We start from the raw sequence: 22456 nt of genomic DNA, 5'->3' as shown, positions 1-22456 counted from the left end.
TGTGATGTTTTCAAGTTTTGGGTAAAAATTTGATGGATTATGGAACAAGGAGTGGCAAGAGCCTAAGCTTGGGGATGCCCATGGCACCCCAAGGTAATCTAAGGACACCAAAAAGCCAAAGCTTGGGGATGCCCCGGAAGGCATCCCCTCTTTCGTCTTCGTCCATCGGTAACTTTACTTGGAGCTATATTTTTATTCACCACATGATATGTGTTTTGCTTGGAGCGTCTTGTATGATTTGAGTCTTTACTTTTTAGTTACCACAATCATCCTTGCTGTACACACCTTTTGAGAGAGACACACATGATTCCGAATTTATTAGAATACTCTATGTGCTTCACTTATATCTTTTGAGCTATATAGTTTTTTCTCTAGTGCTTCACTTATATCTTTTAGAGCACGGTGGTGGTTTTGTTTTATAGAAACTTTTGTTCTCTCATGCTTCACTTATATTATTTTGAGAGTCCTACAAAACAGCATGGTAATTTGCTTTAATCACAAAATTAGTCCTATATGATAGGCATCCAAGATTAGTAAATTTTTTCTTATAAGTGTGTTGAATACTATGAGAAGTTTGATGCTTGATAATTGTTTCGAGATATGAAGATGATGATATTAGAGTCATGCTAGTTGAGTGGCTATGAATTTGAGAAATACTTGTGTTAAAGTTTGTGTCTCCCGTAGCATGCACGTATGGTGAACCGTTATGTGATGAAGTCGGAGCATGATTTATTTATTGATTGTCTTCCTTATGAGTGGCGGTCGGGGACGAGCGATGGTCTTTTCCTACCAATCTATCCCCATAGGAGCATGCGCGTAATACTTTGCTTTGATAACTTGTAGATTTTTGCAACAAGTATATGAGTTCTTTATGACTAATGTTGAGTCCATGGATTATACGCACTTTCATCCTTCCACCATTGCTAGCCTCTCTAATACCGCACACTTTTCGCCGGTATCATACACCAACCATATACCTTCCTCAAAACAGCAACCATACCTACCTATCATGGCATTTCCATAGCCATTCCGAGATATATTGCCATGCAACTTACCACCGTTTCGTTTCCTATGACACGCTTCATCATTGTCATATTGCTTTGCGTGATCATGTAGTTGACATCGTATTTGTGGCAAAGCCACCGTTCATTATTTTCATACATGTCACTCTTGATTCATTGCACCCCGGTACACCGCCGGAGGCATTCACATAGAGTCATATTATGTTCTAAGTTTTGAGTTGTAATTCTTGAGTTGTAAGTAAATAAAGGTGTGATGATCATCATTATTAGAGCATTGTCCCATGTGAGGAAAGGATGATGGAGACTATGATTCCCCCACAAGTCGGGATGAGACTCCGGACTAAAAAAAAGAGGCCATAAAAAAAGAGAAAAGGCTCAAAGAGAAAAAAAGAAAAAAATATATGAGAGAAAAGAGAGAAGGGACAATGCTACTATCCTTTTACCACACTTGTGCTTCAAAGTAGCACCATGATCTTCATGATAGAGAGTCTCCTATGATATCACTTTCATATACTAGTGGGAATTTTTCATTATGTAACTTGGCTTGTATATTCCAATGATGGGCTTCCTCAAAATGCCCTAGGTCTTCGTGAGCAAGCAAATTGAATGCACACCCACTTAGTTTCTTTTTGAGCTTTCATATACTTATAGCTCTAGTGCATCCGTTGCATGGCAATCCCTACTCACTCACATTGATATCTATTAATAGGCATCTCCATAGCCCGTTGATACGCCTAGTTGATGTGAGACTATCTTCTCCTTTTTGTCTTCTCCACAACCACCCTTCTATTCCACATATAGTGCTATACACATGGCTCACGCTCATGTATTGCGTGAAGATTGAAAAGTTTGAGCACACCAAAAGTATGAAACAATTGCTTGGCTTGTCATCGGGGTTGTGCATGATTTAAATATTTTGTGTGGGGAAGATAGAGCATAGCCAGACTATATGATTTTGTAGGGATAACTTTCTTTGGCCATGTTATTTTGAGAAGACATAATTGCTTAGTTAGTATGCTTGAAGTATTATTATTTTTTATGTCAATATTAAACTTTTATCTTGAATCTTTCGAATCAGAATATTCATACCACAATTAAGAGAATTACATTGAAAATTATGCGAAGTAGCATTCCACATCAAAAATTCTGTTTTTATCATTTACCTACTCGAGGACGAGCAGGAATTAAGCTTGGGGATGCTTGATACGTCTCCAACGTATCTATAATTTTTTATTGTTCCATGCTATATTATATTCTGTTTTGGATGTTTAATGGACTTTATTATACACTTTTATATTATTTTTGGGACTAACCTATTAACCGGAGGCCCAGCCCAGATTGCAGTTTTTTTTGGCTATTTTAGTGTTTCGAAGGAAAAGGATATCAAACGGAGTCCAAATGGAATGAAACCTTCGGGAACATGATTTTCGGAACAAATGTGATCCAAAGGACTTGGAGTCTACGTAAAGCAATCAACGAGGAAGGCACGAGGCAGGGGGCGCGCCTACCCCCCTAGGCGCGCCCTCCACCCTCGTGGGCCCCTCGTTGCTCCACCGGTGTACTTCTTCCTCCTATATATATACATATACCTTGGAAACATCATATACGGAGCCAAAACCCTATTTCCACCGCTGCACCCTTCTGTACCCGGGAGATCCCATCTTGGGGCCTTTTCCGGCGCTCCGCCGGAGGGGGCATTGATCACGGAGGGCTTCTACATCAACACCATAGCCTCTCCGATGATGTGTGAGTAGTTTACCTCAGACCTTCGGGTCCATAGTTATTAGCTAGATGGCTTCTTCTGTCTCTTTGGATCTCAATACAAAGTTCTCCTCGATCTTCTTGGAGATCTATTCGATGTAATCTTCTTTTGCGGTGTGTTTGTCGAGATCCGATGAATTGTGGGTTTATGATCAAGTTTATCTATGAACAATATTTGAATCTCCTCTGAATTCTTTTATGTATGATTGGTTATCTTTGCAAGTCTCTTCGAATTATCAGTTTGGTTTGGCGTACTAGATTGATCTTTCTTGCAATGGGAGAAGTGCTTAGCTTTGGGTTCAATCTTGCGGTGCTCGATCCCAGTGACAGAAAGGGAAACGACACGTATTGTATTGTTGCCATCGAGGATAAAAAGATGGGGTTTATATCATATTGCATGAGTTTATCCCTCTACATCATGTCATCTTACTTAAAGCATTACTCCGTTCTTATGAACTTAATACTCTAGATGCATGCTGGATAGCGGTCGATGTGTGGAGTAATAGTAGTAGATGCAGAATCGTTTTGGTCTACTTGTCGCCGACGTGATGCCTATATACATGATCATACCTAGATATTCTCATAACTATGCTCAATTCTATCAATTGCTCGACAGTAATTCGTTTCCCACCATAATACTTATGCTCTTCAGAGAAGCCACTAGTGAAACCTATGGCCCCCGGGTCTATTTTCCATCATATTAATCTCCCAACAACTAGTTATTTCTGGTGCCGTTTATTTTACTTTGCATCTTTATTTCTCTTTATCATAAAAATACCAAAAATATTATCTTATCATATCTATTAGATCTCACTCTCGTAAGTGACCGTGAAGGGATTGACAACCCCTTTATCGCGTTGGTTGCGAGGTTCTTATTTGTCTGTGTAGGTGCATGGGACTCGAGCGTGGTCTCCTACTGGATTGATACCTTGATTCTCAAAAAGTGAGGGAAATACTTACGCTACTTTACTGCATCACCCTTTTCCTCTTCAAGGGAAAACCAACGCAGTGCTCAAGAGGTAGCAGTCTCCCTCCTACCTCCACCAGCTACTGTTCATCCACGGGCTCCTATTCATCCAGCCTCCACCGCTCCTCCACCGGCTATTGTTCAACCAGCCCTCCACGGGGTCCTATTGATCCACCCCAACCGGCTCAACCGGGGTCCTGTTCATCCAGCGGCAATGGCCTCTACTACCACGGGGTCATGTTCATCCAACCCCCACCGGGAACTGTTCATCCAACCCCCAACAACGCTCACTGTTCATCAAGAGGCAGCGGGTTCGATCGGCTTCAGGTAGCAGCAGTAGCGAGGGAATCGCTCGATCGATCGCTTGGGTTCAGTAACGCGTAGCCTACAGTGCAATTGCTCGGGTTTAGTAGGCGAACGCCTTGCTCGGGTTCAGTTAGAGGTCAACGCCTCACACCCACGCGCGTACGTGTACGAGAGGAACGTGCAATCCCTCCGTGCATCGCTCGGCCCCGACCACCCACCGTAACCGGGAACTCCCGGATATTTTCCTCGCCCTCACTTCTACCATGGTTTTTTGCGTCATGGACGGCCCAAAGAATATCATGCAGCTGCGTCTCCGGCCCGCCCAGGACGAAAAGCCCATTTTCTGTCATGATTTTTTGTCATAGAAGTAGGAGCCCACCACATCTATGATGATACCAGGTTTTGTCACAGTTATCATCATAGAAGTGTCATAAGCATGACAAAAAAAATCGTTCGGCCCAAAATGTCATGGATGTGTCTTTTTTTGTAGTGTGACACATGTACTGATATTTATTTCATATTGTGAACGTTCGTATTTTGTTCTATAAAGTTGGTCAAACTTTAAGAGGCCTGACTTTAGACAAATCTTATATGCGAACTAAAAAGATTCGGAGGGAGTACAACATGCTTAATAGCAACCAAATATAGTCATTCATAGAGTTATTGTTAAATTTGGTATTGATGAAATTGGACTGCACAGTTCATACTAGCACATATAGAACATCACACTGTTAATAGTTGAAATAAACAAGGCATACTACGAACAACCAAAGATGGCAACTGAAACTGGACATATGCTAACTACAAACAACCGAACAACCATAAACCATAGATATAAACAAGGCGTAATGCAAAGAACCTAATATAGCAATAAATACTGGACATGTTCTCACTACAAATGGGGTTCGATAAAACAAATCATGGGTTTCCTCACTTGTCAAAGATTGGCTCCCTCCTCGTGGTCGCCGTCGGTGAGGTCTGACTTGCCAGCTGAGGATCCCAGGCCAGCGTCGCAGAATGTGTCCTTTAGAAATGAAAAAAGGGGCTCCATGGCGATGAAGGATGGCAAATTGTTCATAACGAGCTGCAGGAGATCAGTGGCAGGGCCATCAATGAGATCGACGGTTGTCGAACCCGAAGAGTTGGGGGTGGGCAACTTAACCTGTGACATAACCCGCGTCAAGCCATCGGTGTCAACGACCTCGATGTCGTAGCCGGTGTCCGCGACATACCAGAATACTCTAGCCCACTGATTGAAAGGCTTAATCTAGGTCCAACCATCGTTGTCAGCTTCCTCGGCGGCCACCTCGCCGACGTCAGGCGAAGAGGCCGCGGTAAAGCTCTTTCGGGCCATTCGCTCCTCGAGCTCCCCGGGAAGCGTAGCCTGGCTTAGGCTACGATGCTTTGGAGTGGGGGAGGGGGTGGGGTTGGGGGTCTCTGGGAAAGGGGGTGTTTCGCAGGCGTCATCTAAGAAACTCAGGGCCGCGAGGGTATGTATATCGATGGGTAAACTGCACGGGCAGACCGCCAGAGGTTGACGATGGAGGTGGCGCGGCGGCGGTGACCTAGCTAGGTTTGGAGCGAGGGAGGGGCGGTGTGTATGTGTGTGAGCGCGGGATTTGGGTTGGGCGAAGGATTTGGGGGGTGTGTGTGGAGGGGTCCAAGATGGTGTTTGAGGAAATGCCACGGGTATTGAAAATTTTACTAGGCGGGAGTAAAATGGCCGGGCTACCAAAAATTTGGATCAAGGGATTGAAGCAGAGTAGGGAGGGAGTGAAATGCGGGGGCTACTGAAAATTTGGATCTACTGATTGAAGCAGAGCAGGAGTAATAGACATCGCACACGGTCCAGACATACTAATCATGTGCTATCAAACAGAAAAACCATCTATGCGGACGCGTGTAGATATTTTCGAGATTGCGAGGGAGTATATATTTTCGAGAGGGGGAGGGAAGGCTCGTGGAGCCCAATCTAGTGTGATCATGTGGGTGATAGGGGTAGGGGCGCGGCACACGGGTAGTCCTAGGGAACCGTGTCTGTTTCATACTCGATCGCACACGGTTGCTGCGTCCAACTCGTCTGCTGTCTATAAATTTGGGCAAAAAATGCGGGAAAGGGTCAGGACACGAACACACTTGCATGTGGACCAAATATATGTATGAAAAGGGTGGTTCGATGTTCAAATACCCAATGCACAACTTTAATGTGGCACCTGTCGCACAAAGCACACGTTACTATTGCTAGCCCCCCCCCCCCCCAAACACACACACTTAGTGTTGCCGAGAGGGGAATCCTAGCTATGAATGCATGCCCCCAAATAGCTAGGTCTGACATCTCACCGTACCGTAAAACAAAACTGAAAGATGTACATCAACCCCCCTTTGCTTCCAATCAAATGTGGACCGTGTGTGGGCCCACAGATGTGTTCTTCTGGCGTTACCAAATCACAAATTCGATGTGGCACATGTGCATCGCAAATTAACCGGGCATTCCCAACCCCACGGTGGTTCATCTAGTACGAAGTAGTACTATGCCCCCCACACACACTGTGAGTCGGTGGGAGGGGGCATCTCACCAAGGCGTATTGTAAGACTGACTAAGAATCATCACCACCTTAGTCATATAACCTCTCTTGTTTGTTGGGTCAAAGTCATGCATTTACGTTCCACACGCGGCCCCACAAAATAGGCTAGCTTGTCGCCGATAACCACGCGAGGGAGTGCCTAAAGACAACCACTGCGTGCATGTGTGGCCCAATCATATGTATGAAGTGTCATGTGGTGTTTGAATATACCCAATGCACAACTTTGATTCATGTGTATGCGAGCCCTCAAACTTAGGTCTCGAATCTCACCATGATCGACGTACGACTATACGGTAATGCGAACCAAGAGAAGAAGAATCCACACTGGTAATCTCTCTCGCGTTGTTGGCCGAAGTGATGGAGACGTCCACGCGGGCCCATGAATATATAGGCTATCGATGATAACCAAGTGAGGCAGAGTGTCGAAAGACAACCACTGTTGGCGTTCTGGGAACGGTGGTCCCCAGACTTGCCTGCCTGCGGCCCACGGCGCGGCTCCACCAGGGACCTGGTACGGCCCATCTTCACCAGCAAACGCTCAAGATTCACGTGAGGGGCTAGGCCTCGCGAGGCGGACGACACAAGACCTCCTCAGGGGCAGCCTCCCTAGGCTGGCTCGCGAGGAGCGGAGAGATCAAGGCAAGGGGCACCTCACGAGGTTCCCGTGACGTGAGCCATGATGACCAAGGTCGGGCTGGCGCCAGGCGGGCGCAGAGTACCCGTTTCCTCTTTGGTGCTAAAGGAGCAAGCCCAGGCGAGGAGTCCCGAGGCCTCAGGCAACGGTTTCCATATCGGTGCAACGAGACCAAGACCAGCAGGACGGCAGGATGGAGGTCATCGCGGAGCCCATGACGGCGTCACCACCAGAGCCTTTGTCAAGCAAAGACCACCTTTTGTCAGGATAGCTTCTACTAGCTGTCCCCCTTCAAATTGGCCATTGTGGGATCCCTTCCCGCCTAATATTTGGGAAGAGGACCAGGGCCTCTATAAATAGGACTAGCTGCCACCGTAGGAGGCAACTCATCTCGGATCGGATCCATACCATCCCTAGCCACCACCAAAGCTCACCAAGCACAAGAACACCTCTCCTCAGGAGGCTGTTCTTCCCTTGTACTTGTTCATCCTCAGCCTACAAGGTAATCCACCACACCACAGTGGAGTAGGGTATTACACCACATCGGTGGCGCGAACCAGTATAAAATCTTGTGTCCCTTGTTCTTCGGGTTCGACGTGCTGAGCTTTCAGATCGAGGTGAGCGAGCGAGCTAGGGTGAGGGAGAGATCTTTGTGCGCACCCTAGAGTTCGAACCTTAAGGGTTTTGCCGGAACCCGAAATCCGACAACCACTTCATGTATGTGCCCCAAACATATGTATGGACATGCGTGATGCATGCATATATGTTTGAATACCAAAAGCACAACATTTTGATGTGGTGCATGCATGCGTTGAAAAACGCACAGTCCCAAGACAGATCTGGTTCATGATGCGTCGCGTGCTCCGTCCCCCCACCACTTTGACCCGGTGGGAGGGATTCGTGCGTACACATGCGTGTGAAGTATAGTTGTATGTACCGAACCATATAAGACGAACCAAAATTTAATCCCCTCCTAATCATAAGTGAAATTAACGTCTATCGCTGTCAGTCGAAGTGATTGACCAAGCGGGCACACAGAGATGGACGAAACATCTCGCCGATAACCCCGTGAGTGAGTGCTAGAGGACAATCGCCATCGCTTGTTTGTGGGCCAAACACATATGTATGGAGATGTGTGGTTTTGATGTTTGAATACCTAATATATATGCAGAAATTTGATGTGGCACCTGCCTCGGAAACCTTTAAGTTCCCCATAGATGAACTCAGGTTCAGAACACGTAGTATATATATATATATATATATATATATATATATATATATATATATATATATATATATATATATATATATATATATATAAACACTATTCTGATCACGGGATCAGAATATTATTCTAATCACAACATGAACTTCCTAAGTTACACACCTGAACTTCCCTCGGTAGGAACCCGACCTTCGGGCTGTCTTCACAACCGTGTCTCCCCACGCGAATTATTCTGGTTAGTCGTGTTCTATATGATATAAGTGTAATCTGGAAACGGTTTTTAGCAACTAAATTCCCGTTTTAAATAGGAATCTCGCTCGTTGGCGGATTTTGCTCTCAGGTTGTGATGAACTTGCGTTTTTTTGCAATTTTACTGCCCAAGTTATCCAACCTGAACTTCCCCCTGCGCTAGGTTGAACTTCCGCCAACATTGCCCAAATGGGGCTTGCGATATACTGTTGGAAAGCTATGGACACGAGTATCATGACCCAAGTTAAATTTTTGGCAAAATGTAAGCGGTTTAAGAGCAGTTTTGAAAAACGTTTTTTTTCTTCTTACAAAAAACGTGAATCGTATTTTCGATCGCATTTCTAAATCGTTTATCAGAATGAGGAAAATAATATGGCGTTGGAAAGCTGCTGCAAAATTGCACCTTCCACATGTTGAAATTTTTCTCTAATTCCCTATGGTTAAGGAGTAATTTGGAAAGTCGTAAAATTTCGCAAATCGAATAGCCGAGTTCGTATTTTCAATGCCATTTCTAAACGGCTAATCCAATTGAGGCAAATGATATTGCATTGGAAAGCTTATGAAAATGCGCTACTTTTTCATGTTGAAAGTTTTTTCTAATTTTAAACGGTTTAAGAGTAATTTAGAAAACGGTACAAGTTCCATCGAGTTCGTATTTTCGATCTATTTTTTTAACTGTATGTCCGAATGCAGCAAGTGATATGGCGTTGGAAAGCTTGAACAAATGCGAAACTTTTCGCCATAACTCTATGATGTTTATTGTTGTTGAGCTTCAAGGGTTTTTATATTTGAACTTGCAAGGGTTGTCATATCAACTAAGATATCTTTAACCTCCCCCGAGTTTCTTTCTTGAACTTCTAGTTTTTGACGAATGCCCCCGAGTTTCTTTTTTTATAGATTTTTCAACGACAGTAATACATGAACTTCATCAACTTTTTTTGTCATGTAACAAAAGATGTAGAACAAATACGAAAGAGTGCAATTTTAATTCCACGACTTTCCCGTGATTTCAATCATTCCAGGATCGCGTTTTGCGTTAACTTTTTAGATAACAATCTACTTGAAACAACACTTGTGAGAATAAGTCCACTTAAATCAGAATCCAATGAACAATATTTATTTTAATTTATCTTGTTATCATCATTTAGTACTACTCCGCATATGGTTTCATAGATTTTGTCTCACGAACATTAGCACAAGCACCTGATGATCTAGTACAAGAAATGGCCAATTGAAAATCAATGTTTTTTTTCCAGTAAATAGAAACACCACAAAAGAATGTGGACGAATGTTCATTAGCATCAACTATTAAAATGGGATGCCAAAAACACACACAGACGTACGGTTGCACTGTCTGCAGCCGTCAAGTACATGCACAACTGTAGCTGTCGAGCAGACCAAGTGTAGTAGCAGCTCCCTTCCCGTATCGAGATGCCAGCTCCATGCCTCCATCTTGTTCGTCACTCACAACACTAATTGCAACAGGGAGAGGAAACAACAAGTGCTAGTGTAGCTTGGCAGGATCGAGAGATGGCAACCCACACAGTGAGCACACACATTGAACTGAAGAGGTCGCCCAGAACGGACTTCACAGTGAGCATGCACACCCACACATCCATGTCCAGCTTGGCTTGGCTGGCAAGAGCGACAGAGGGGAGCCACTGGAGTGAGCCAGATCAAGCCACACCAATTCTGCCATCTTGACAATATTTGCGTTCTTGCTGACCCTGTAACCCTTCTCGCAGGAGCCCAGGTGACCTCGTCGATGTTGGGGAACGTAGTATTTCAAAAGATTGACCTATGATCACGCAAGATCTATCTAGGAGAAGCATAGCAACGAGCAGGGAGAGTGTGTCCACGTACCCTCGTAGACCGAAAGAGGAAGTGTTTAGTAACACGGTTGATGTAGTCGAACGTCTTCACGATCCAACCGATCCAAGCTCCGAACGTACGACACCTCCGCGTTCAGCATGCATTCAGCTCGGTGACATCCCTTGAACTCTTGATCCAGTTGAGCCGAGGGAGAGTTCCGTCAGCACGACGGTGTGGTGACGGTGATGATGAAGTTACCGGCGCAGGGCTTCGCCTAAGCACTACGACGATATGACCGAGGTGTGTAACTGTGGAGGGGGGCACCGCACACGGCTAAGAGATTGTCTGTTGTGCTATTGGGGTGCCCCCTGGCCACGTATATAAAGGAGGGAGGAAGAGGAGGCTGGCCTAGGAGGGGCGCGCCTATAGGGGGAGTCCAACTAGGATTCCCAATCCTAGTTGGAGTCCCCTTCCTTTTCTAAGAGGGGAGAGAGGGAAGGAGTAGGAGAGGGAGAAGGAAAGAGAGGGGGGCGCCGCCCCCTCCCTAGTCCAACTCGGACTTGCCATGGGGGGCGCGCGGCCACCCCTGAGGCCCTTCTCTCCTTTCCCGTATGGCCCATTAAGGCCCACTACTTCCCCCAGCGAATTCCCGTAACTCTCCGGTACTCCGAAAAATACCCGAATCACTCAGAACCTTTCCGATCTCCGATTATAGCCTTCCAATATATCAATCTTTATGTCTCGACCATTTCGAGACTCCTCGTCATGCCCGTGATCTCATCCAGGACTTCGAACAACCTTCGGTACATCAAATCACATAACTCATAATACAAATCGTCATCGAACGTTAAGCGTGCGGACCCTACGGGTTCGAGAACTATGTAGACATGACTGAGACACATCTCCGGTCAATAACCAATAGCGGAACATGGATGCTCATATTGGCTCCTACATATTCTACGAAGATCTTTATCGGTCAAACCGCATAACAACATACGTTGTTCCCTTTGTCATTGGTATGTTACTTGCCCGAGATTCGATCGTCGGTATCTCAATACCTAGTTCAATCTCGTTACCGACAAGTCTCTTTACTCCTTTTGTAATGCATCATCCCGTACCCAACTCATTAGTCACATTGCTTGCAAGGCTTATAGTGATGTGCATTACCGAGAGGGCCCAGAGATACCTCTCCGACAATCGGAGTGACAAATCCTAATCTCGATCTATGCCAACTCAACTAACACCATCGAAGACACCTGTAGAGCATCTTTATAATCACCCAGTTACGTTGTGACGTTTGATAGCACACTAAGTGTTCCTCCGATATTCAGGAGTTGCATAATCTCATAGTCATATGAACATGTATAAGTCATGAAGAAAGCAATAGCAACAAACTAATCGATCATAATGCTAAGCTAACGGATGGGTCATGTCAATCACATCATTCTTTAATGATGTGATCGCGTTGATCAAATGACAACTCATGTCTATGGCTAGGAAAGTTAACCATCTTTGATTAATGAGCTAGTCAAGTAGAGGCATACTAGTGACACTCTGTTTGTCTATGTATTCACACATGTAGTAAGTTTCCAGTTAATACAGTTCTAGCATGAATAATAAACATTTATCGTGAAATAAGGAAATAAATAATAACTTTATTATTGCCTCTAGGGCATATTTCCTTCAGTCTCCCACTTGCACTAGAGCCAATAATCTAGTTCACATCGCCATGTGATTTAACATCAATAGTTCACATCGTCATGTGATTTAACACTCTTTAGTTCACATCGCCATGTGACCAATACCCAACGGGTTTACTAGAGTCCATAATCTAGTTCACATAGCCATGTGATTAACACCCAAAGAGTACTAAGGTGTGATCATGTTTTGCTTGTGAGAGAGGTTTAGTCAATGGGTCTGCCACATTCAGATCCGTATGTATTTTTGCAAATTTCTATGTCTACAATGCTCTGCACGGAGCTACTCTAGCTAAATGCTCCCACTTTCAATATGTATCTAGATCGAGACTCAGAGTGATCCAGATCGATGTCAAAGCTTGCATCGAGGTAACTCTTTACAACAAACTCTTTATCACCTACATAACCGAGAAATATTTCCTTAGTGCTCTAAGGATAATTTTGACTAATGTCTAGTGATCTACTCCTAGATCATTATTGTACTCCCTTGCCAAACTCAGGACATGGTATACAATAGGTCTGGTACATAGCATGGCATACTTTATAGAACCTATGGCTGAGGCATAGGGAATGACTTTCATTCTCTCTTTATCTTCTTCCGTGGTCGGGCTTTGAGTCTTACTCAACTTCACACCTTGCAACACAGGCAAGAACTCTTTCTTTGACTGTTCCATTTTGAACTACTTCAAAAACTTGTCAAGGTATATACTCATTGAAAAAACTTATCAAGCGTCTTGATCTATCTCTATAGATGTTGATGCTCAATATGTAAGCAGCTTCACCGAGGTCTTTCTTTGAAAAACTCCTTTCAAACACTCCTTTATGCTTTCCAGAAAATTTTACATCATTTCTGATCAACAATATGTCATTCACATATACTTATCAGAAAGGTTGTAGTGCTCCCACTCACTTTCTTGTAAATACAGGCGTTACCGCAAGTCTGTATAAAACTATATGCTTTGATCAACTCATCAAAGCGTATATTCCAACTCCAAGATGCTTGCACCAGTCCATAAATGGATCGCTGGAGCTTGCATACTTTGTTAGCACCTTTTGGATCGACAAAACCTTCTGGTTGCATCATATACAACTCGTCTTTAAGATATCCATTAAGGAATGCAGTTTTGACATCCATTTGCAAATTTCATAAAATGTGGCAATTTGCTAACATGATTCAGATAGACTTAAGCATCGCTACGAGTGAGAAAATCTCATCGTAGTCAACACCTTGAACTTTGTCAAAAACCTTTTTCGACAAGTCTAGCTTTGTAGATAGTAACACTACTATCAGCGTCCGTCTTCTTCCTGAAGATCCATTTATTTTCTATGGCTTGCCGATCATCGGGCAAGTCAACCAAAGTCCACACTTTGTTCTCATACATGGATCCCATCTCAGATTTCATGGCCTCAAGCCATTTCGCGGAATCTGGGCTCATCATCGCTTCCTCATAGTTCGTAGGTTCGTCATGGTCAAGTAACATGAACTCAAGAATAGGATTACTGTACCACTCTGGTGCGGAACGTACTCTGGTTGACCTACGAGGTTCGGTAGTAACTTGATCCGAAGCTTCATGATCATCATCATTAACTTCCTCACTAATTGGTGTAAGCATCACTTGAACTGATTTCAGTGAAGAAATACTTTCCAATTCGGGAGAAGGTACAATTACCTCATCAAGTTCTACCTTCCTCCCACTCACTTCTTTCGAGAGAAACTCCTTCTCCAGAAAGGATCCATTCTTAGCAACAAAGATCTTGCCTTCGGATCTGTGATAGAAGGTGTACCTAACAATCTCTTTTGGGTATCCTATGAAGACACATTTCTCCGATTTGGGTTCGAGCTTATCAGGTTGAAGCTTTTTCACATAAGCATCGCAGCCTCAAACTTTAAGAAACGACAACTTGGGTTTCTTGCCAAACCACAGTTCATAAGGTGTCGTCTCAACGGATTTAGATGGTGCCCTATTTAACGTGAATGCAGCTGTCTCTAATGCATAACCCCAAAACGATAGTGGTAAATCAGTAAGAGACATCATATCTTGCACTATATCCAATAAAGTACGGTTATGACGTTCGGAGACACCATTACGCTGTGGTGTTCCAGGTGGCGTGAGTTGCAAAACTATTCCACATCGTTTCAAATGAAGACCAAACTCGTAACTCAAATATTCGTCTCCGCGATCAGATCGTAGAAACTTTATTTTCTTGTTATGATGATTTTCCACTTCACTCTGAAATTCTTTGGACTTTTCAAATGTTTCAGACTTATGTTTCATCAAGTAGGTATACCTATCTCTGCTCAAATCATTTGTGAAGGTCAGAAAATAACGATACCCGCCGCGAGCCTCAACACTTATTGGATCGCATACATCAGTATGTATTATTTCCAATAAGTCAGTTGCTCGCTCCATTGTTCCGGAGAACGGAGTTTTAGTCATCTTGCCCATGAGGCATGGTTCGCAAGCATCAAGTGATTCATAATCAAGTGATTCCAAAAGTCCATCAGCATGGAGTTTTTTCATGCACTTTACACCAATATGACCTAAACGGCAGTGCCACAAATAAGTTGCACTATCATTATTAACTTTGCATCTTTTGGCCTCAATATTATGAGTATGTGTATCACTACGATCAAGATTCAATAAACCATTTATATTGAGTGTATGACCATAGAAGGTTTTATTCATGTAAATAGAGCAACAATTATTCTTTGACTTAAATGAATAAGTGTATTGCAATAAACATGATCAAATCATATTTATGCTCAACGCAAACACCAAATAACATTTATTTTAGGTTCAACACTAATCCCGAAGGTAAAGGGAGTGTGCGATGGTGATCTTATCAACCTTGGAATCACTTCCAACTCACATCATCACCTCACCCTTAACTAGTCTCTGTTTATTTTGCAACTCCCGTTTCGAGTTACTACTCTTAGCAACTGAACCAGTATTAAATATTGAGGAGTTGTTATAAACACTAGTAAAGTACACATCAATAACATGTATATCAAATATACCTATGTTCAGTTTGCCATCCTTCTAATCCGCCAAGTATCTAGGGCAATTCCACTTCTAGTGACCATTTCCTTTGCAGTAGAAGCACTCAGTTTCAGGCTTGGGTCTATCTTTGGGCTTCTTCATGGGAGTGGCAACTTGCTTGACATTCTTCTTGAAGTTCCCTTTCTTTCCCTTGCCCTTTTACTTGAAACTACTAGTTTTGTCAACCATCAACATTTGATGCTTTTCTTGATTTCTACCTTCGTCGATTTCAGCATCACGAAGAGCTCGGGAATCGATTTCATCATCCCTTGCATATCATAGTTCATCACGAAGTTCCAGTAACTTGGTGATAGTGACTAGAGAACTCTGTAAATCACTACTTTATCTGGAAGATTAACTCCCACTTGATTCAAGCGATTGTAGTACTCAGACAATCTGAGCACATGCTCACTGGTTGAGCTATTCTCCTCCATCTTCTAGGCAAAGTACTTGTCAGAGGTCTTGTAACGCCGACGATGCGGCTATATCTCCCACGTGTCGAGGCACGACTTAGAGGCATAACCGCATTGTGGTTTTGTCGCAAAAAGGGTCGTCTTCACACAATCCCATGTAATGAACAAGAATGGGATAAAGAGTTGGCTTACAATCGCCACTTCACACAATACATAAATAAATCATACATCAATCAGAGTACACACATAGGTCCGACTACGAACCAAAATAAAAGAAGACAACCCAACAGCTACATCCCTGATCGTCCCAACTGGGCACCACTACTGATCAACATGAAAAGAAACAACACAACAAACAAGATCTTCATTGAGCTCCCACTTGGGCTCAGTTGTGTCACCTGCACTGGTATCCTCGGCACCTGCAACTGTTTGGAAGTATCTGGTGATTCACAAGGACTCAGCAATCTCACACCCACGAGATCAAGACTATCTAAGCTTATAGGAAGCAAAGGGTAGTGAGGTGGAGCTGCAGCAAGCACTAAGCATATATGGTGGCTAACATACACAAATAAGAGCGAGAAGAGGAGCAACGGAACGGTCATCAACTAGTAATGATCAAGAAGTGATCCTGAACTCCTACTTACGTCAACCATAACCCAAAAGCCGTGTTCACTTCCCGGACTCCGCCGAAAAGAGACCATCACGGCTACACACGCCGTTGATGCGTTTTAGTTAAGTCGAGTGTCAAGTTCTCTACAACCAGACGTTAACAAATTCCCATCTGCCACATAACCGCAGGCACGGCTCTCAAAAGTTTATACCCTGCAGGGGTGTCCCAACTTAGCCCATTATAGGCTCTCACGGTCAACGAAGGATATTCCTTGTCCCAGGAAGACCCGATCAGTCTCGGAATCCCGGTTACAAGACATTTCGACAATGGTAAAACAAGACCAGCAAAGCCGCCCGAATGTGCCGACAAATCCCGATAGGAGCTGCACATATCTCGTTCTCAGGGCACACCGGATGAGCAGTCCGTACAACTAAAACCAGGCCTCAAGTTTCCCCGAGGTGGCACTGCAAAGGGCTCTAGTTTGGACCAACACTCGGAGGAGCACTAGCCCGGGGGGTTAAAATAAAGATGACCCTTGAGTCTGCAGAACCCAAGGGAAAAAGGCTTAGGTAGGCAAATGGTAAAACCAAGGTTGGGCCTTGCTGGAGGAGTTTTATTCAAAGCGAGCTGTCAAGGGGGTCCCATAAATCACCCAACCGCGTAAGGAACGCAAAATCAAGGAACATAACACCGGTGTGACGGAAACTAGGGCGGCAAGAGTGGAACAAAACACCAGGCATATGGCCGAGCCTTCCACCCTTTACCAAGTATATAGATGCATTAATTAAATAAGAGATATTGTGTTATCCCAAAATATCCATGTTCCAACATGGAACCAACTTCAACTTCACCTGCAACTAACAACGCTATAAGAGGGGCTGAGCAAAAGCGGTAACATAGCCAAACAACGGTTTGCTCGGAAGGGTGACAAAGGTTAGAGGTTCATGGCAATTTGGGAGGCTTGATAAGCAAGTGGTAGGTAGCGGCATAGCAATAGAGCGAACAACTAGCAAGCAAAGATAGAAGTGATTTCGAGGGTATGGTCATCTTGCCTGAGATCCCGCAAGGAAGAAGAACGAGTCCATGAAGAAGACAAACGGACGTAGTCGAACGAATCCTCACAACTCCGGAACGAAACCGAAGCTAACGAGAGAAGCAACCCGGAAAGAAACAAACAACATGGTAAACAACCATCAAATACACAGGGCATGATGCACAACCAAGTATGATGCATGTCCGGTTTAATGAGGCATGGCATGGCAAAGTGCATAAACAATACTACAAATTAAATGGAGCTCAATATGCAACGAGTTGCATATTGACGAAACACCACATCAATTATTTAGTTCTCTCCCGCTTATGTACCCAACAATGTTAAATGTTGATTAACATGGCAAGAGGTGAAGCATAAGTAAACTACCTATTTCAGCAAGTTAAATGAGGCCGGAAATAATAAACAACAATTCCGGAAAATCCTCATATGCATATTTTGAATTAGCTACTGTTCTGCCCTAAACCATATTTTAAAGTTGTTAAACACCAAAATAAAGTGCACCATGTTAAACTAGGCATTTTTATACCCCATTTACATATAAAGTTTAATTAAATCCGAGCTACGGTTATTTAGTTATGGAATAACTCATTTTAACATGGCATTTGAGCAAATTTAAACAAACAGCATTTTAAACATTGTTAACATGGATGCAAGCAGCATATTATGAAACTAGATGCAATTCTAGACATTTTACATATATGACATGTTTAATTTGGATGCATGGATAATTACTTATTAACACTTTAATATGATGGCATTTTTCTGTAAATATGCATGCACAGGAATTAGACAAATCACAGTGAACATAAAAAAAGGATGCGGGCCGAATGCTGCGCACTGTGGAAGCCCAGCAGCAGATCTGGCCCGAAGCGGCTGAGTGTGTGTGAGCAAAAATAAATAAAAGGAAGCAGTGCAGAAAATAGGGGCTCCTGGGATTCGAACCCCAAACCTCCTGGATGCAGGAGCGTGGTGCGAATCACTGCGCTACCACGGCTGCAGTTGATAGGAAAGGGCGCGGCCCCTTAAGAGATTGCCCAGGGCCGAGCCTCTCTGTATAGGCAGAGAAGACGATGGCTGCGAGGACGGAGCCGGCGAGGTTAGCCGTGGTGATGACGGGGCTTGGGAGGCCACGGCGGGTGTGCGGGTTAGGCTAAGGAGCACGTGTGCATGGGGCTTCTAGGTGCAGGGGCGTGTGCGTGTGTGGGGTGAGGCCAGCGGAGGGGCGCGCTAGGCGAGAACCGGAGCACGGAGACGCTACTGCATCTACGCGAGCAAGAGAGAACTACAGGCGCCAACCATGAACGGCGGCCTGGTGGTGATGATGCGTGAGGATATGCATGTGATGTTTGGCGTGTTCTAGAGTTGCACGCACAGGTGAAAGGACGGGGCAGCAGTGTGCAACTGTGTGTGTGCGCGCTAGGCAGGCTAGGAAAAGGGCGCGGGCGCTCAACTTGGGGCACGGCAAGCAGCGGCGACGGCAACAGGGCACGGTGAGCCGGCGGCAAAGCTGCGGAAGAAGGCGCGAGGCTAGTGGGACGTCTACGGAGCCAACTGGGCCTCGGGATGCGCGGGCTGCAGAGAGCGTGCTGCTGGATCCTGAGAAAAATTCAGAAAACACCGGAGCGGCGAGAGGGCGACGCGAAACCGATCCTAGGCACGTCTACGGCGATCGATATGCGGCAGGAGAAGAGAGAGGGGGAGCAGGTATACCTAGCTCACCCTAGGACACGGATGCATCGGCGACGCGGACGAGCTCTAAACCCGACGCGGTTCCTGTCCGAGGAAGAAGAAAGTAGAGGAAGACGCCAGGCGCGGGACTTGGTGACTCCTTATGTGACGCAGATGTAGCAGCAGGCGAATAGGACGTCGACGGACTTGCCGGACACGAACGGCGAGGAAGAAGATGAAGGAGTTCACGGCGGCGACATGGCTGGTCCTCCGGTGCGCTCGGGATGCGTTGGGGGCGATGGATCGGATGGATTGGCCTGGCTTACCGGGTGGCGGCTGAGATGGGGGAAAGAGGGCGATCGGGGGAACCCTAGGGGAGCAGGGGCGAATTTATAGGAGGGTCAGGAGGCATCCAGGAGTCATGGTGAAACCACGGTGGCCATGTGCGCTCTTCACTGAGAGTTACTATGAGAGAGAGGGTGCGTGAGGTGGAAGAAAAAGGTGAGGGGGAGAGGATGACAGGTGGGTCCAGCCCGGTGCATGTGGGAAAAAATTACCAGGGAAGAGAGGAGTTGGGCTAGATCAGCTGGGAGGAACAGAGTTAAGTGGGCTCGCTCCTCTTAACTGAAAGCCCCTTCTTTTCCTTATTTCCTCAACCCGAACTTTAGAGAAAAGAAGGAGGTGCTAGAGGTGGAATATTTCAGAAAACAAAATAACTCTGAAGTCTTGATAATATGCACAATTTGAATAAATTGGTTTGGCAATTTTTAGAGGAAGAAAAATAATTCAAGTTTGAATTGAATTCAAACTTGAGCCATTTTTTAACCCAACCAAAACAACCCCAAAATGGATGAAATTTGGCAGAGTGGTCAAAGACATAGTGAGAATTTATAGGAAAAGAATGAACATTAAACGGAACAGAAATAATGCCACTTGAATAAATGGGTGAGAATTGAAAGGATGGAGCTAGAGATGGGGTGATGCACTGTGCAAAGAGACTCCGGTTTAGGCGAGAGGGACAACGAAGCACAAGGTTGGTCTCGGAACGGTCAACGAAAGCAAGGGGGGACACGGCAACTACGAGCGGATGCAAGTTTTATGAAAACATGTAAATGCAAAGCGCATGATGCTATGAGATGAGATGCAACAAACAAATAAATAACACGGCTGACTCGCAAAACAAGGAAGGCAACTAGAGCATCGGTCTCGGGGCGTTACAGGTCTCATACCTCTCGACTCAGGCATGAGTTTGAAATACCAATTTCAGCTCTTGGAACATCTTATATGCTCCGTGGCTTTGATTTTTTTGAAGTCCCGGTTCTAAGCCGTAAAGCATGGTGCACTAAACTATCAAGTAGTTATCATACCGAGCTTGCCAAACGTTCATAACGTCTGCATCTGCTCCTACAATAGGCCCGTCACCTAGCGGTTAATCAAGGACATAATTCTTCTGTGCAGCAATGAAGACAATCCTCAGATCACAGACCTGGTCCGCATCATTGCTACTATCATCTTCCAACATAGTTTTTCTCTAGGAACATATCAAAATAAACGGGGAGCTATATTGCGAGCTATTGATCTACAACATAGTTATGCAAATACTATCAGGACTAAGTTCATGATAAATTAAGTTCAATTAATCATATTACTTAAGAACTCCCACTTAGATAGACATCCCTCAAGTCATCTAAATGATCACGTGATCCATATCAACTAAACCATGTCCGATCATCACGTGAGATGGAGTAGTTTTCAATGGTGAACATCACTATGTTGATCATATCTACTATATGATTCACGCTCGACCTTTCAGTCTCAGTGTTCCGAGGCCATATCTGCATATGCTAGGCTCGTCAAGTTTAACCTGAGTATTCTGCGTGTGCAAAACTGGCTTGCACCCGTTGTATGTGAACGTAGAGCTTATCATACCCGATCATCACGTGATGTCTCAGCCCGAAGAACTGTCGCAATGGTGCATACTCAGGGAGAACACATATACCTTGAAATTTTAGTAAGGGATCATCTTATAAAGCTACCGTCGTACTGAGCAAAATAAGATGCATAAAAGATAAACATCACATGCAATCAAAATATGTGACATGATATGACCATCATCATCTTGTGCCTTTGATCTCCATCTCCAAAGTGCCGTCATGATCTCCATTGTCATCGGCATGACACCATGATCTCCATCATCTTGATCTCTATCAACGTGTCGTCACATGGTCGTCTCGCCAACTATTGCCTTTTGCAACTATTGCTATCGCATAGTGATAAAGTAAAGCAATTACATGGCGCTTGCATCTTATGCAATAAGGAGACAACCATAAGGCTCCTGCCAGTTGCCGATAACTTTACAGAACATGATCATCTCATATAATAATTTATATCTCATCACGTCTTGACCATATCACATCACAACATGCCCTGCAAAAACAAGTTAGACGTCCTCTACTTTGTTGTTGCAAGTTTTACGTGGCTGCTACGGGCTTAGCAAGAACCGTTCTTACCTACGCATCAAAACCACAACGATTTTTCGTCAAGTGTGTTGTTTTAACCTTCAACAAGGACCGGGCGTAGTCACACTCGATTCAACTGAAGTCGGAGAAATAGACACCCACTAGCTACCTGTGTGCGAAGCACGGCGGTAGAACCAGTCTCATGAACGCGGTCATGTAATGTCGGTCTGGGCCGTTTGATCCAACAATACCGCCGAATCAAAGTATGACATGCTGGTAAGTAGTATGACTATTATCGCCCACAACTCTTTGTGTTCTACTCGTGCATATAGCATCTACGCATAGACCTGGCTCGGATGCCACTGTTGGGGAACGTAGTATTTCAAAAAAATTACCTATGATCACGCAAGATCTATCTAGGAGAAGCATAGAAACAAGCGGGGAGAGTGTGTCCACATACCCTCGTAGACCAAAAGCGGAAGCGTTTAATAACGCGGTTGATGTAGTCGAACGCCTTCGTGATCCAACCGATCCAAGCACCGAACGTACGACACCTCCGCGTTCAGCACACATTTAGCTCGGTGATGTCCCTCGAACTCTTGATCCAGTTGAGGCCGAGGGAGAGTTCCGTCAGCACGACGGCGTGGTGACGGTGATGATGAAGTTACCGGCGCAGGGCTTCGCCTAAGCTCTACGATGATATGACCGAGGTGTGTAACTGTGGAGGGGCGCACCGCACACGGCTAAGAGATTGTTTGTTGTGCTATTGGGGTGCCCCCTGGCCACGTATATAAAGGAGGGAGGAAGAGGAGGCCGGCCTAGGTGGGGCACGCCTATATGGGGATTCCAACTAGGATTCCCAATCCTAGTTGGAGTCCCCTTCCTTTTCCAAGAGGGGAGAGAGGGAAGGAGTAGGAGAGGGAGAAGGAAAGAAAGGGGGGAGCCGCCCCCTC

This window comes from Aegilops tauschii, chromosome 7 (genome assembly GCF_002575655.3).
Source record: "Aegilops tauschii subsp. strangulata cultivar AL8/78 chromosome 7, Aet v6.0, whole genome shotgun sequence".
NCBI lineage: Eukaryota > Viridiplantae > Streptophyta > Magnoliopsida > Poales > Poaceae > Aegilops > Aegilops tauschii.
This window is presented reverse-complemented; position numbering follows the sequence as displayed.